The following is a 15296-nucleotide window of genomic DNA, read 5'->3' on the forward strand; positions in this document are numbered from 1 at the left end:
AGAAAGGTCAGAGGTCAGCTCGTTGCTTCCTGACACAACCCGGAAAAAGGGGCTAGTTTACTGTAGTGTTTGCTGTGGTAACAGAGATTTGGTTCCTACACTATATTACAGAGCCAGCTGCGGTCTGGATTTACAGCAGGACATCACGAATGATCAATTCATTCGCCAATATTTTTTTGTCTCTTTGATTAATACGTCAGATGATATTTCCGCAGTGTTACCAATAAACCTGTCAGCAGGTATTTACTGTGCAGGATTTAGGATACTTTACATACAAGTTTTCTTCAGTATCACAGTAACGCAGTGATAGTTGTCTCTACTTTCATGGTGTTCACTGCAGGAGGTGATTACAGCTAATCAACGACTAAATGTGCAGTGGATTTATTCCATTTTTAGCGATGCTATCTGCAGTAGCAATAAGGATGGCAACGTGAGTCAGGTGGGCCGCCATTTTGGATGGATTGCCATAACATTGGGTTCAGACATTCACGTTCCCCTCAAGATGAATCTCTCTAATAAAGGCAGGAATGTGTGCGTGTGTTTGTTTTTCGATTATGTTGAGAACCGCTCATCCAGTCGACCTCAGACGTGGCGAGTGCGTCACTGCAGTGCTGGGTTGCATTTGGTTTAATTGAAGTGAAGTGAGGCCGGGAGATATTTGGCAAGGATACAAAAAAATAAGTGCACCACATCAGCGTTTGATTTAAAACGACACTACCTTGTTGAAATTCACAAACTAAGCAATTAAGTACATAGTGTACACAGTGTACTACATGTTGGTGTACTAACGAAATCTGAAACATCTGGCTGGAGAAGACAGAGAACATTTTGAGTGTCTCCCCAAAATAGATACTCAGAGCTCCTCAGTTCACTGCTGTTCTTTACGTAAAGTTTTGTGCAGCATTCTCTGTGATATCAAATCTCAGAATCACTTGGAGTATTAGAAATAGGAAACTGTCTCCTGTTTGTTTCTCTGTTCTCTCAGTCCAGTACTGAAAACAAATGCTGATTCAGGACATGCAAAATGTTCAGTGCTCAAAAATCTGGGGTTTTTCCGTATTTTTCTCACAGTCAACAAATCTCATGTTAACAGCAACATCAACATGTCAGTCTCAGAACTCACAACTAGGGTTGGATATCAAGAACCGGTTCCAAGTGGGAACTGTTACAAAATTTCCAAGAACCGTGGATTAGTTAAGACCCGTGCGTTTGGATTCCTAACTTCCTGCATATCTCAGCTCCTGATTGAACTGCAGTGAGCATTTTTCAGTCCATCAAAGTGTCTCTGATCTCCCAGGAGCTGCTACGCCGACCTAACGTCCCATCATGTGTTACGTCAACAAAGCGTGAAGAAGAGGGTCCTGGACCGCGGCGGACCGCAGCAAACGCTCCAAAGTTTAGCTTTAGCTTCACTAAAAAAAGAGAGCGCCACAGCAGAATGAAACAGCTGCAGTTTGGTGCGAGGAAGGAAGCAGCTCCAACACGACGAAGTGTTTCCTTCAACACGGCGTGAATCTGAAGGAACGCTTCACCGTGTTCAACATGTCGCGCTCTCCCAGATCCAGCTAACGCTAACAGCAGCAACGCCTCAGGTACAAAACACAGGTGAGCTGACGTTCACCTTCTATACTGAAGGGAAACCGACGATGGCTCCAGATGAGACGAGTCCCCAGAGACGCCGCTCTAGGACAGAGACTCCTTTCACTTTAGCCATGAAGGGGAAGAGGAGCGAGGAGGAAGAGGAGGAAGGAGATCCGTGGTGAAGGAACCAGAACTGAGATTTAATAAGTAGAATCGGAATCAGACTCGATAAAATTTAAACACTACTTGAATATCACAGGATTTAATTCAAGTAATTTTTTAAGGGTTCAGTGGGGAAGTTTTAGTGGCATCTAGTGGTGAGGCTTGCGTATTACAACCGTCAGTTTAGTCACCGCTCAGCCCTTTTTTTCCCCAAACGCACAGGAGAAGCTACGGTGGCCGACACGCTCTGTCGGCTCTTGTTCTAAATAACCCGTGTAGTCCTCCATTTGTCCAAATTTAAACCAGACCACAACTACTAATACTTCTTCATCTTCCCTCTTCTTCTTAATACGTATTCGACGTAGTGATGAAACACGCTCCGTTCGGGCTACTGTAGAAACACGGCAATGCAAATGGTGACTTCCATGTAAAGGACCCGCAGTGTATGTAGATATAAATGTCTTATTCATAACTGTTCATTATGTCAGGTCTTTATACACCACAGAAGACAGTTACGGATATTATATTGCATTTCTGTAAATATTACACACTGAACCTTTCAACAAAACACAATTTAAAATTGTATCATGATCTTCCGCATGATAAGCTAAACTCTAAATAAAACTTCCATACCACAATACTGTTGATGCACTGATGTACTGCCCTGATGTCCGATTGTACTTCATTATGATATTTATTATAAATTATTATTATCTAATCTTCTGGGTATTGAAGGTGTTTCGGTCCCTGCAACATAATAAATTCAATATTCACATGAACAATTAAGTTGATTAATCCTCAACAATTTTGATAATAATTTCATAAACTCTTTCCAGCTTCTAAAATGTGAATGTTTAATTCTGTATCACACAGTATGAAACTAAATATGTAAATAATAAAAACAAAAAAATACATTTGGAATTATGTCCTGTATTTAAAAATGAAACTATATATATATGAGGTGTTTTTAAGTCTTCAGTAGGGACCAACACATTGTGGACGATAACAAAACTAAAGAACAACACCAGACTTATCCTTCACGTCCTGCAGCTGTTTGTCTCACTTGACGCCAGTAAATCAAACTAATCCAAAGTGAACAACCTGAGCCGCCCAGCAGAGACCTGAAACATGCACGAAATCAGATACACTTACTGTAAACTGAGCGTTCTGTTCCTCTCGGCGTGAAGACGAGGAGTAAAACAAAATTCAGATGCGAAGACCACAAGTATCCTGACACTCTGCAGAACAGCCAGAACAGACACTACCACTTCTCTGTTTCTGTTCCTCTTTGGCACTTTTTTCTTCTTTCGCTTCCTCTCGTTTGACGTTTCACACTCTCAGATCTTCTCTCTCTTTCTATCTTTTTCTCTCTCCATTCTTCTTTGTCTTTTCCTTCAGTGAGCCTGACATCGTTCCTCACTCCGGCTCTCTCCTCTCTTGTCTCTCTTTCCTATCTGGTCTTCATGACCCCTGCTGCCTTGCTCGTAGGGCTCTGCCCAAACGCCGACAACCTCCCCCCCCCACCCCCCTCTCAGTTCAGGTCCTGTTGGCCGTTGCTGCGGCAGACATGGTAATAATCCCTGTGGAAACCGCGCTCTCCCCTTGATGACCGCACGCTCTCCCTGTCGTAACAACAGCTGAGCCGCTGCTCGCCCTCCTCCGTCCTACTCCCCTCCCTCTTTCTCTCCCTCTCTGTGTCTCGCTCAAGCTTTCTCTATCGCCCTCTCTCTTTCTGTTGATCTTTTTATACCTCCTGTTCTGGATCCTCTCCTCTGCTTCTTTATCGCCTTTTTCCTCTCTCTCGCTCTCTCTCACTCTCTCGCTGCCTGTCTCTATTGTCTCTGCATCTCTTCATCACTTTCTCATCTCCTCTCACGCCCATTCCTTTCTCTTGTTTATTTTCAGACACAAAACGTGGGCTGATTAACTTTCTGTCTGGCTAAGTTGATAATAAAAAGACAGAAAAACTAAGAGGAGGAACAGGAGATGGTGGAACCCGGAGCCGAGGTAGGCAGGACTGCTCGTAGGAAGTGCAGCTTGCACCAGGATGAAGCAGAGCTGCAGAAACATCTTTTGAGAAGATGAACCGCTTGAACAAGACCGTAGGAGGAGTAGTGTCGCTCAAAGTTTTTCTTTGCCAAGTATACTAGCGCTCACCAAAGAAGTTTCCACGCAGCATTTTCAAGTCCCGGAAGCTTGCATCGTATTGAACATGGAAGCTTTTCCCACATTTATCTAAAGTGATTTTACAGAGCTCTGTTGGCGACCCATTTTTATCCTAGGGTGACTGATACGGACGCTTGGTCAAGACCCCTTGGTGTCGCCTTTTTTGCACTTATGGAGTCCACAGTCGAGTTAGCAGGAATAAATATGCAACGTCCGGTTGCCAAACTAGTGTTTAATGTTGTGAAATGTTTAGGAAAAGATGGTTTGGGTTAAAATAACCGAAACGTGACTTAACATACGTGATTTACTCACGTAAATTTACATTAATTAACATGACTAAAAAGACTGTTTCACACAGAAAACAAACACCGGCCTCCTGGGTGAAGGCCCGGTTTCTGATCCACCTCATTGATGGCTGATAAATTAACTACCTTGATGCACCAACCCGCTGTCATACCAACTCGTCACACATAAGACTCCTTAGCGTGCCTTTTTAACGCCCTGGGGACCCTTTAGCGTAATTTTAGAACATGTAGGGCTCCGCGGTCGAGGTAGCATGGTTAGAATTTCAAAATAAAACTAGTGGTTAGGTTCAGGCACAAAAATGACTTGGTTAAATTTAGGGAAACACTGTGGCTTGGGAAAAAAAAAAGTAACTTAAGTATAAAGAATCAGTGTTGACTTTTTGTTTGACACAGGAAACAAACACCGGTCCCCTAGGCAAAGGTCTTGCTTCGAACCCATCGCTCCACGCCAGCAACTTCTTTACGCAGACTGTTATTTATAATAGGCCTACTTTTTGCGTAGAACTATGATGCTACAGTGTGCCATGTGACAGACACATGTCACAAAGCGTTGCTATTTCATGCCCCGGGAATTCATGAGAAAGGGCTGGAGTTGGAGCTGACAGCTGTGCTTCCGTTTCCTGGCACCACTGGCCGCCCTCGCACACCAGATATCTGCATCAAGTTCTCCCAGTTGTTGCACCAATGGGAGATTTTTCCTGTCACAGACCTGCAGTTTCTGCTTTCCTTTTTTTTCTGTTTAGCAAAATGTGCCTGCGATCACATACTGTACACAGTGTGTGAGAGTAGCTGGACTAAAAATAAAATGGAAAGACACAGAAGTAACTGATTCTATTGGTCTATAACGGGCTCATCCGCTTGGTCAAAGTTTTAGAACTCTGACTGGACATTGCATCCAAACAGGAAACTTGAATTTGTCTGTTGTTTGGGGCTTAGTGGAAGTGAATGAGGTCTGGAGTGAATATTCAGAGGACAAGAATAATGTCACAACACCTTAAGCACGATCTCTCCCGAACTGTAACCATGCCGTAGTTGCCATGTGCAGATATTGTAGAAAGAGATAAATTTAAAAAAGCTGTCTTTAGATGTAAAAAAAACTTTTCTCTGAACTTAACACAGGGTTTTGCAGAATTGTCCAATATCAACATTCTTGCCTGGCGACCAGCTTCTGGCACCATTTCCTACTAAACGTTTCTGTTAATCTTTTGTTTGTGAACGTAATTTTTACAAGACAGACCTAACTGAGTCTATGCAGAGAAAAATAGCCTGAATTTATACAAAAGGAGACCCCCTGACCATGCCTCTAGTAAGATAAATTATCAGGATGTAGTTTCACATGGTGGCTGCACTGGCGCCCCTCTGGGACGCCGAGGACTGTTCATGTTGTTTAATATTGTAATAACGAGGATCCTCTTGGTGAGAAAATGACAAATAACAGAGGCTTATTACTCTGACAATGACTGATGACCTTGGCTTTTGTTGCCATTTAGAATCAATGAATTGATTTTGACTCACAGCTGTGGCCATTAAACAGCAGATCATAATATAACATGTACGATAGTGAGATGTTGACCTGCAGTCACATCGTGTCCAGGTCTAAATCATTTATCTGTAGTGTGGATGTGAAGAAGCGCTCTTCGGCTGCTTTATTGATGAGGTGGATGCCAGCGGTTCCACAGGAGCAGCAAATGTAAATGCACATGTCCCGACCACTTTCAGCCTGCTGATGTTTCATATCGCAGATATCTCAGGGGAACACGATGGCTTCAGTGTTTCTACCACCATCAGGAACAGCTCCCTCAACAAGCCTCATATAAACTATCATCAACTCCTTAGTGAAAGCTTTATTTTACTTGGTTAGGTTCAGGTAACAAAAACTACTTTGTTAGGTTTCAAGCAACAAAAACTACTGGGTTAGGTTTAGGCAACAAAAACTCCTTGGTTAGATTGAGGCAACAAAAACTCCTTGGTTAGATTGAGGCAACAAAAACTCCTTGGTTAGATTGAGGCAACAAAAACTACTGGGTTAGGTTCAGGTAACAAAAACTCCTTGGTTAGGTTGAGGCAACAAAAACTACTGGGTTAGGTTCAGGTAACAAAAACTCCTTGGTTAGGTTTCAAGCAACAAAAACTCCTTGGTTAGGTTCAGGCAACAAAAACTCCTTGGTTAGGTTTCAAGCAACAAAAACTCCTTGGTTAGGTTCAGGCAACAAAAACTCCTTGGTTAGGTTTAGGCAACAAAAACTCCTTGGTTAGGTTTCAAGCAACAAAAACTCCTTGGTTAGGTTCAGGCAACAAAAACTCCTTGGTTAGGTTTAGGCAACAAAAACTCCTTGGTTAGGTTTCAAGCAACAAAAACTCCTTGGTTAGGTTTAGGCAACAAAAACTCCTTGGTTAGGTTGAGGCAACAAAAACTACTGGGTTAGGTTTCAAGCAACAAAAACTCCTTGGTTAGGTTCAGGTAACAAAAACTCCTTGGTTAGGTTCAGGCAACAAAAACTCCTTGGTTAGGTTTAGGCAACAAAAACTCCTTGGTTAGGTTTCAAGCAACAAAAACTCCTTGGTTAGGTTGAGGCAACAAAAACTACTGGGTTAGGTTCAGGCAATATAAACTCCTTGCTTAGGTTCAGGCAACAAAAACTCCTTGGTTAGGTTCAGGCAACAAAAACTCCTTGGTTAGGTTTAGGCAACAAAAACTCCTTGGTTAGGTTCAGGCAACAAAAACTCCTTGGAAAACTCCTTGGTTAGGTTGAGGCAACAAAAACTCCTTGGTTAGGTTGAGGCAACAAAAACTACTGGGTTAGGTTTAGGCAACAAAAACTCCTTGGTTAGGTTTCAAGCAACAAAAACTCCTTGGTTAGGTTTAGGCAACAAAAACTCCTTGGTTAGGTTGAGGCAACAAAAACTACTGGGTTAGGTTCAGGCAACAAAAACTCCTTGGTTAGGTTTCAAGCAACAAAAACTCCTTGGTTAGGTTCAGGTAACAAAAACTCCTTGATTAGGTTCAAGCAACAAAAACTCCTTGGTTAGGTTTAGGCAACAAAAACTCCTTGGTTAGGTTTCAAGCAACAAAAACTCCTTGGTTAGGTTGAGGCAACAAAAACTCCTTGGTTAGGTTCAGGCAACAAAAACTCCTTGGTTAGGTTCAGGCAACAAAAACTACTGGGTTAGGTTCAGGCAATATAAACTCCTTGCTTAGGTTCAGGCAACAAAAACTCCTTGGTTAGGTTCAGGCAACAAAAACTCCTTGGTTAGGTTTAGGCAACAAAAACTCCTTGGTTAGGTTCAGGCAACAAAAACTCCTTGGAAAACTCCTTGGTTAGGTTCAGGCAACAAAAACTCCTTGGTTAGGTTCAGGCAACAAAAACTCCTTGGAAAACTCCTTGGTTAGGTTGAGGCAACAAAAACTCCTTGGTTAGGTTGAGGCAACAAAAACTACTGGGTTAGGTAGAGGCAACATAAACTCCTTGGTTAGGTTTAGGCAACAAAAACTCCTTGGTTAGGTTTAGGCAACAAAAACTCCTTGGTTAGGTTTAGGCAACAAAAACTCCTTGGTTAGGTTTAGGCAACAAAAACTACTGGGTTAGGTAGAGGCAACATAAACTCCTTGGTTAGGTTTAGGCAACAAAAACTCCTTGGTTAGGTTTAGGCAACAAAAACTCCTTGGTTAGGGTTAGGAAAACATCATTGAACTTGGCAAAACATGTGACCTTTGACTTTTAGTAACACGGGACACAAACCTCGGTCTCCTGAGTGAAAGTCCTGAGTTTACTTATTGACTCATCCATCCACCCCACCACCTCCCTACGTCACCTGACTTCTTCTGCCTCTAGAAGTTGCAGCCTAACAAAAAACCTAACCTTGGGTCGTAAGAAGCTACTGCATGATCGACCTACAAGGCTGCCTTTCTGGGGAGGACAAACTGGATTTAGTAGCTATAACCTTACGGGCTCAGGATGTAAACCTTGATCTCCGTTATCAGAGTCCTGAGCTTCCAACCGGACCACTTTTGCTGCGGTAAAAACCCTCCCTTGATTGGAAAAATCATTGCCAGAGTACATAATCAAGACAGTGATTGCATTTGCTCCAAAACATATGTGGCAAAGCCAATTAGTAGAATAAATAAAAGTATGTTGTAGGAGATAGGGTCGTCTTCATCGGACAAAAAATTGTATTTTTCAAACTGAACAAACGGAAATTTAACAATAACAATAATAACTTTATTTATGTAACTGTCATGGTTCTGTTGTGGTGGCTGTGTGTTTCATGTTTCCTGTTTTACTTTGTAGTTTCTCTGCCTTGTGTGTCTCCTTTTACTTCATGTGCACATCTCACTGACTCACCTGTGTGTGATTATGTTTCACCCCCACTGGTGCATTTAGTTGGTCTTGCCCTTTGTTCAACACTGTCATTCCTGTGTTCAAGGTTTAGCTTCCAGCGTTTCATGTTTCTCATCTTTGGATTAAATAATTTGTTGTTTTTGGATCTAAAATATCAGTTTGGACTCATGAACTAACCACCTGCTTCTGTATGGACTTCGGGTTTTTTTTTTGACTGTCTCATCCCAGTTTTAACTGTGTCATTGCCAATAAATACCACAAACTATCTCCCATCTGTGTTTGTGTCTGCATCCTTGTGCCACTGACTGATCTATTGTGGAACCTAACAATAAAACCAAAATTACAAAATGCTTTATAATAAGAACAAATAATATGAGATTATTAAAATATGTTAAAATAATCCAACACAATAAAATTCAAAACAAGCAACAAACACCATCTGTTAAGGAAAAGCCATAAGATAAACGTGAGTTTTAAGAAGACATGTACAAGGGGATACTAAGCTCGTCTGCCTGAAATGAAATCTGCTCCAGGTAAATCAATTCAAAACTCAAACACTGAATCAACATACGAGGGAGAAAACAGGGAAGTAGGAGAAATGTTTGGCCGGTTAGAAGAGACATCTGACGTCTGCCAAATAACTAACGACTGAAACAGAGGAGGAGGAACAACAACGTGGGAATACTGTTTTAGGATGGAATATCCCTTTAAGAGATACGCTGCCCATCTGCTGCACACACACACACAGCACTTCAACATGAATAGAACATGAAGACAGAAGCATCATCTAAATACAAGACCTCATTTACACACCATCTCTCTCTCGTCCATCCACCTCTTCCATATTTATACACCAGCACAGGTTCCGCCCACCACCTCATTTACACACTTTTTAATGTTCTCTCCATCTGCACACCATCTACGCATCAATTATCAGCTCCTCTCACTCATTTACACACCACTTAACATCCATGAGTGTTATATAGAGAGTATATATATATCTCCACTACCTATACAAGTGGGAGAAAGAACCTCGTGAGAGAAAAAGAGGACAACAACCAAACATGTCTTCACCGGAGAAACATGGAAGATACACAGTAACAGGACACCATCCCAACGTCAAACACCGTCCAAATACAGAAGAGAAAAGTGGACATAAAGCTGACGTCAACACATGAAGTGAAATACTGGTGAGTAAGATTTGTGGTAAGAAGAAAAAAAAGACATAAAAGAAGAAGAAGTAGAAGGAGGACCATCTTGACACCCAACAAAAACAAAACAGCACATGAGATCAGCCGCTTCTTTTTCCTGCAGCCATCAGGGTCGAAGACGACACATTCTCACTCTCAAGTCGTGGTCAAGACCCGCTGGCGTCAGTTTGTAACACACTGGGAAGCTTTTGCTTTCTACAGTCTCCATTTATTGTGTCAGTGTCTGCATTGCTTTGACCTTTCTCTGTAGGTCCTCCCTTCTCGCACGCCAACATTAGTCGGCTTAGTTAGTTAAAAAATGGCCAAGCACAACACACAAATCTCAGTCTGGATCAAAGCTGGTTTGTACGTGTCAGTGTCAAATAAAGGTGCCGCCGATCTAAAAGCCCACATAAGCTCTGCAAAATTTCAGCAAAAGGAGAGATCTCGTCAGGTAAAGGTGTTAAAAGCTGAATATTTTTTTCTTATTTGTTTAACATTGCCACCAAATATTTGAGCACTAGTTTTATTTTGAAAGTCTAACCTGAACGTTGTATATTTATAATGTGCAAAAACGATGCCATAAGGGTACCCTGTGCGTTAAAAAGCAACAGCAAGGGGTCTTGAGCAAGCGCCCGTATGAGGCGAGCTGTCAAAGACGACACTGATTATCCGACTGTTCACCACTTAGGTCCAGAGAAAAATATCTAACTACTGTACTCGTCAGATTTCCATGAAATCAGCTTTGAGGTTTCGTCGTCCCCAGAGGTGGAAAGAAGAGACGTGGAGAGAGCGCTCTGTTAGAAAGGAGGAGGAAGACAGATGCAGAGAACCGAGGTAAAGGCGGCGAAGGAGACGAGTTATCTGACTAATGAACTCCTCTTATCTCACAGCTCTGCTGAACGAAACAGACAAGGGAGTGACAGATGGACTGATAGACGCTCTTTTGTCCTCGGGTGAGGAGCTGCTCTCCACAGCTCGCTCCTCTGATGCACGAACCGACTGATGAAATAAAATGCTAATGAAACAGCCCGGTTACACATCACGCTGCTGCTATAAGAATAATAACTGATCAGTTGATTGTACTGATTTGTTGCTCAGAGGAAAATTACTTGCACGTCGATCAAACCAAATTATACTTTTAAAAGATTTTATATTTTCTCCATCTTGACTGAAGTTTCAGAGTCTCAGTCCACAAAGACATTTTGACGTCCAGTTTCCTGCAGGAGTCAGAAGTTGAGGTCGAAGTGTTTCACTACTGGAAACCTGATGATTGCGAGGTCAAGTCTTACTTTTGGTGCAATTTTGTGACTTTAGACATGGCGGTCGCCATTTTCTCTCTTCCTCCACTTCTCTCCACTTCCATAATCACGTCGTGTTCGCACAGCGTAAACGCGATGTGCGACAGTAATAAATGTCCGTGCGAAACAGCACGCTATATAGTTTTTATCAATTTAATCGATGAATCGTTTCAGCCCTAAAAGAATGCTTAAAGTATAAATTAACAAATTTAATTAAAAACGCTGTTTACATGTAATTATATCAGCACTAATAATACATGTTAAATGTCATTAAAACTAGGGGTGGGAATCGCAGGGTACCATCACGATACGATACACGGCTCACGATAACGATAATATCACGATACAGCAATTCTGCGACAATCAATATATCGCTTGACAATCCTAAAGTGATACATCACGATATCTAACTATTAATACAAAATGCCCATGAAAAAATTTCCTATTTATTTGCTGCAAATCCAAACAGCACAATTCTGCTCTACAGAACTACAGAGCAACTATGAAAAATTATTATCAAAACATTTGTTTATAAAAGGCACATAAAATGCAAATTCACGGAATTGTTTACTGCAAATACAAATTTCTGTGTACCACCTGAGTCTAGTCTGTACATCACATTATATTAATAACCGTTCAGTGACACAGCGTTGTGCTGCCCTTTCTCTTCCTACTGATAGCTCTATTTTTAGACCACTGGGAACATTGGGTTTGAGTTTTGACCCTTTGGGGTTGCTGTAGCTGATCTGTGTGGAGAGCAGCTCAAGACGGTGAAGTTAGCAGCTCTTTTTTATTTCACACAGAGCTCAGGAAACATGTACTTTAAGTATTTGCGCAGTACGTCACTCAGGATGTTCCGCATGTGAAGCAAAATGTGTAGTTTATGTTAAGATTGTATTTTCACAATCGCAATTCTAATGTCTGTTAGCACGTTAATGGAGATCCCCATTGTATGTTAGCATTGAGCTAACCGTGGAAGCGCTATTTTTGATTAATATTATGTATCGATATGATGGGCTGGAATATCGATACAGTATCATGGAAAAATGTACAACGGTATATTGCCGTATTGATTTATTGTCACACCCCTAATTAAAACAATGTAGTCCATTTTCAACTAACTGGTCAGCAAGAGATGCTTAGAGATATTCTAAAACAAAGATTGAATTAATAATTAATTCTCTTGCTTAGAATGAGCACCTCTGCAGTAAACTAGGGTAGCTGGAGAAGCACATGGGTAATAAATACTGCAGTTGGATCATTTGGGCTGATTAAAATTATTACATACACAGCGCACTGCACTAGAAGCATGCGACCTTTTCATGTATATTTAGGCTTTTGTAAACTCCTACATGTTGCTGCTGAATTAAACGGGACGAAATCGTCTCCAGTCTGGCAACACTGCTCACTCGTGGAGTAACGATAACAGCGTCTCATGCGAACAATGAAATCGATTTCTTAAAGCAGACCTATTATGCTTTTAGACATTTTATGACTTACCTACAATGTTAGGGCAAAAAATGAGGTTAAAGTATTTAAAAGAAATTCCTGTGAGTAAAAACCTCAGGTTTCCTCCTGTTTTGACGCTCTGTTTTTATCTGCTTTTTCTACCAAGAGCTCCGTAACACCGAGCCAGACGGAGCCGGCGTTCCATATATGGGCACAGCAACGCTCAGTCTGCCTGTTCTGCCCAGCAACAACAACAGCCTGGTAACATGCTTCTGGTCTTGGCCAATCAGAAGACAGTGGGCTTTGAGAGGGGGGGGCCTTAAAGTGACAGGAGCATCTACAGCTTGTATCAAACAGAGGCTGAAATGAAGGCCTTCTTGACTACATGACATATTTTTTTGAACTTGAATCATGCAAAGCTGTCATACAGGAGTCACAGAACTACAATATAGGTCTGGAAAAGCAGTTTAATAGGTCTCCTTTAATCAAACAAGGTTGCAAACCAGACGAAGAGAAACGAGGCGGAATGTAAGAGAGTTCAAAGCGTGGAGGTCAGAGTCAAGAACGTAAAGTCGGACAATGGATGAATATTTATTCCCGCTCTGGTTTCAAGAGAAATAACTTGGAGCTACATTTCCAAATCCAACACACTCTCACTACCAAGTTGTCATGTATGGACACATGGTCAAGACTCCTTGGCGTTGGGACTGGGAAACCCTTTAGCGTCATAGTTGAACCCAGACAGCAGATGTAGTATATAGATAACAGAAAAGTCAGAGTAAGGAGGTGGCTGGGGTGGAGGGTGGGTCAGAAACTGGGCTGAAAACAAACATGGATTCTTTTTAGTTATGTTACGTTACTTAACTTCCACAACTGAACCTAAACCAACCACAACCTTTTACTAAACCTAACCAACTAGTTTTGGTGCCTAAACACAACCTTAAGCAGTAGTTAACCAGACATTACATGACCCTACATGTGCAAAAACAAAGCTGAAGTGGCCTTAAAAGGCGATGCCAAGGGGTCCATGTGTGACAATGTGTGAGTGAGAATGTGTTGCCCCAAATACTGCAACTGCAACTACAACCATCCCGGGCCAGCGTGGCTCCCATGATGGAGGAAACTATGAAGAGCAGCGAGCTAGCTCGACTGCGCACTGTAACGCCGTGTCCTGGAACCAGGAAAGATTTGTTTCATAGACATTTGTGGGACTAATAATTCAAGCAGAACTCTAACTTTAATCTGACTCGAGCAGTGATAGCATGTGCTCGTTTACATGCAACATGTAGAAAGTCACTGAAACCCTGAAGTGATTGTTGTAGTTCTGAATTAGACTTGTGTTAAATTTCGTTTTGGCAAAATGTGACAATAAAGCAGAAAGAAGGTTTAGAACAGACACAAAGAGACGGAGAGACTGAGTGTGTGTGAGAGTGTGTACAGGTGAGTTGTGTTGGCAGGCTGCCAGGCGGTAATTACTACCTCCATTAGAAAGCTGTGATCATGTTAAACACTCACCTCTGACACACACTGAGAAACACACTATGCACACTTTGATCATTGTGAGCTTTTTACTAGGTGTGTGTGTGTGATTGTGTGTGAAAAGCTCCCAGCTCCCTCCGAGGAACTAAAAGCTGCCATTTTGTGTCATTAAACTGAATCACAGCAGCTCACATCAGAGTGGACCTCTCACGCTGACCTTTGACCCTGAGCTCTGACCTTAAAATGTGTCATAATACAATAACAAAAACAACAACATATGTAAATGCTCCGTATAGCGCCTTCTCGACCACTCAAAGCGCCTTTACACAACATCTGAATTCACCTTTCATACATTGATCCTAAGTGCTCAAACACAAACTAACATTCACACACTAACACGCTAACGCACACTGGTGGAACAGCCACAGTATCTTGCCCAACGACACTTCGGCATACAGCCGGCGATTGAACCGCCGACCTTCCGATTAACCGATTAACAGGCAACCCGCTCCAGCTCCTGAGCCACAGTCGCCCCTGCTTTTCATGGTCACAATTCCTGCTCTTTGCAATAATGCAAAATGCTACATTTATCTGTAAAAAGGTGTAAAATATTTTGTTCTTTACAGATGATGATTTTAGAGAAATATTGATTTCTTTTCTAAATAATTTTATAATTCTGATGTTCAAATCAAAAGTAATTGATATAGTTGTTTAAACTGACGCCTCATACCTTGCCTCAGAAGCCTGGAAGAGAAAGTATACATACACTCACCGGCCACTTTATTAGGTACACCTGTTCAATTGCTTGTTATCGCAAATAGCTAATCAGCCAATCACATGGCAGCAACTCAATGCATTTAGGCATGTAGACGTGGTCAAGACGACTCGCTGCAGTTCAAAGTGAGCATCAGAATGGGGAAGAAAGGGGATTTAAGTGACTTTGACGGGCTGGTCTGAGGATTTCACGTGCAACCATCTCTAACGGCGGACTCACACAGTGTTCGCCACGGTTTTTACCGTCCTCAGCCCTGCGTCAACTCACACTGGAAGCGTTTCAGATGCGTTTCAGATGCTGTGGAGCGTTTAGCCTGCCCCACGTTGTTGACTTGTTGACTGACTTCCTGCCTGGCTCATCTGCTCTGTGCTTCGCGCAGCGGAGAGCCGCTTCTGGGACGCGCTGCGGCGCTTCTAATGTGAGCACAAGCACTGACTACAATTGCAGCGATTTGCTCCGGCAGCTGTGGCGCAGCCATAACGCGGCACACACGCCGCCAGTGTGAGTACGTGAGTCTGTGAAGGTTCTCAGTCATCCAGGTCAAAGTT

At 42.2% G+C, this 15296-nt stretch overlaps 1 protein-coding gene across 7 annotated transcripts in view; it reads right to left on the minus strand.

The window, feature by feature from the left end:
* LOC119905009 (extracellular sulfatase Sulf-2-like) overlaps positions 1 to 15296 on the minus strand; it is a 120215-nt gene that overhangs the window by 56875 nt on the left and 48044 nt on the right. Inside the window, exon 1 of one of the 7 annotated variants that reach the window (XM_038721662.1) lies at positions 2896 to 3220. The exons of the other annotated variants lie outside the window; for them this stretch is intronic. The gene's annotated coding sequence lies outside the window, so the exon portion shown is untranslated. Of the gene's footprint in view, positions 1 to 2895; positions 3221 to 15296 lie in introns of those variants that run through there. 7 annotated transcript variants of the gene reach the window in all.

The sequence above is a fragment of the Micropterus salmoides genome, unplaced genomic scaffold (genome assembly GCF_014851395.1).
Source record: "Micropterus salmoides isolate LMB-PRFRI ecotype aquatic unplaced genomic scaffold, ASM1485139v1 Ms_hic_scaffold_16, whole genome shotgun sequence".
In the NCBI taxonomy this organism is placed as follows: Eukaryota; Metazoa; Chordata; class Actinopteri; order Centrarchiformes; family Centrarchidae; genus Micropterus; species Micropterus salmoides.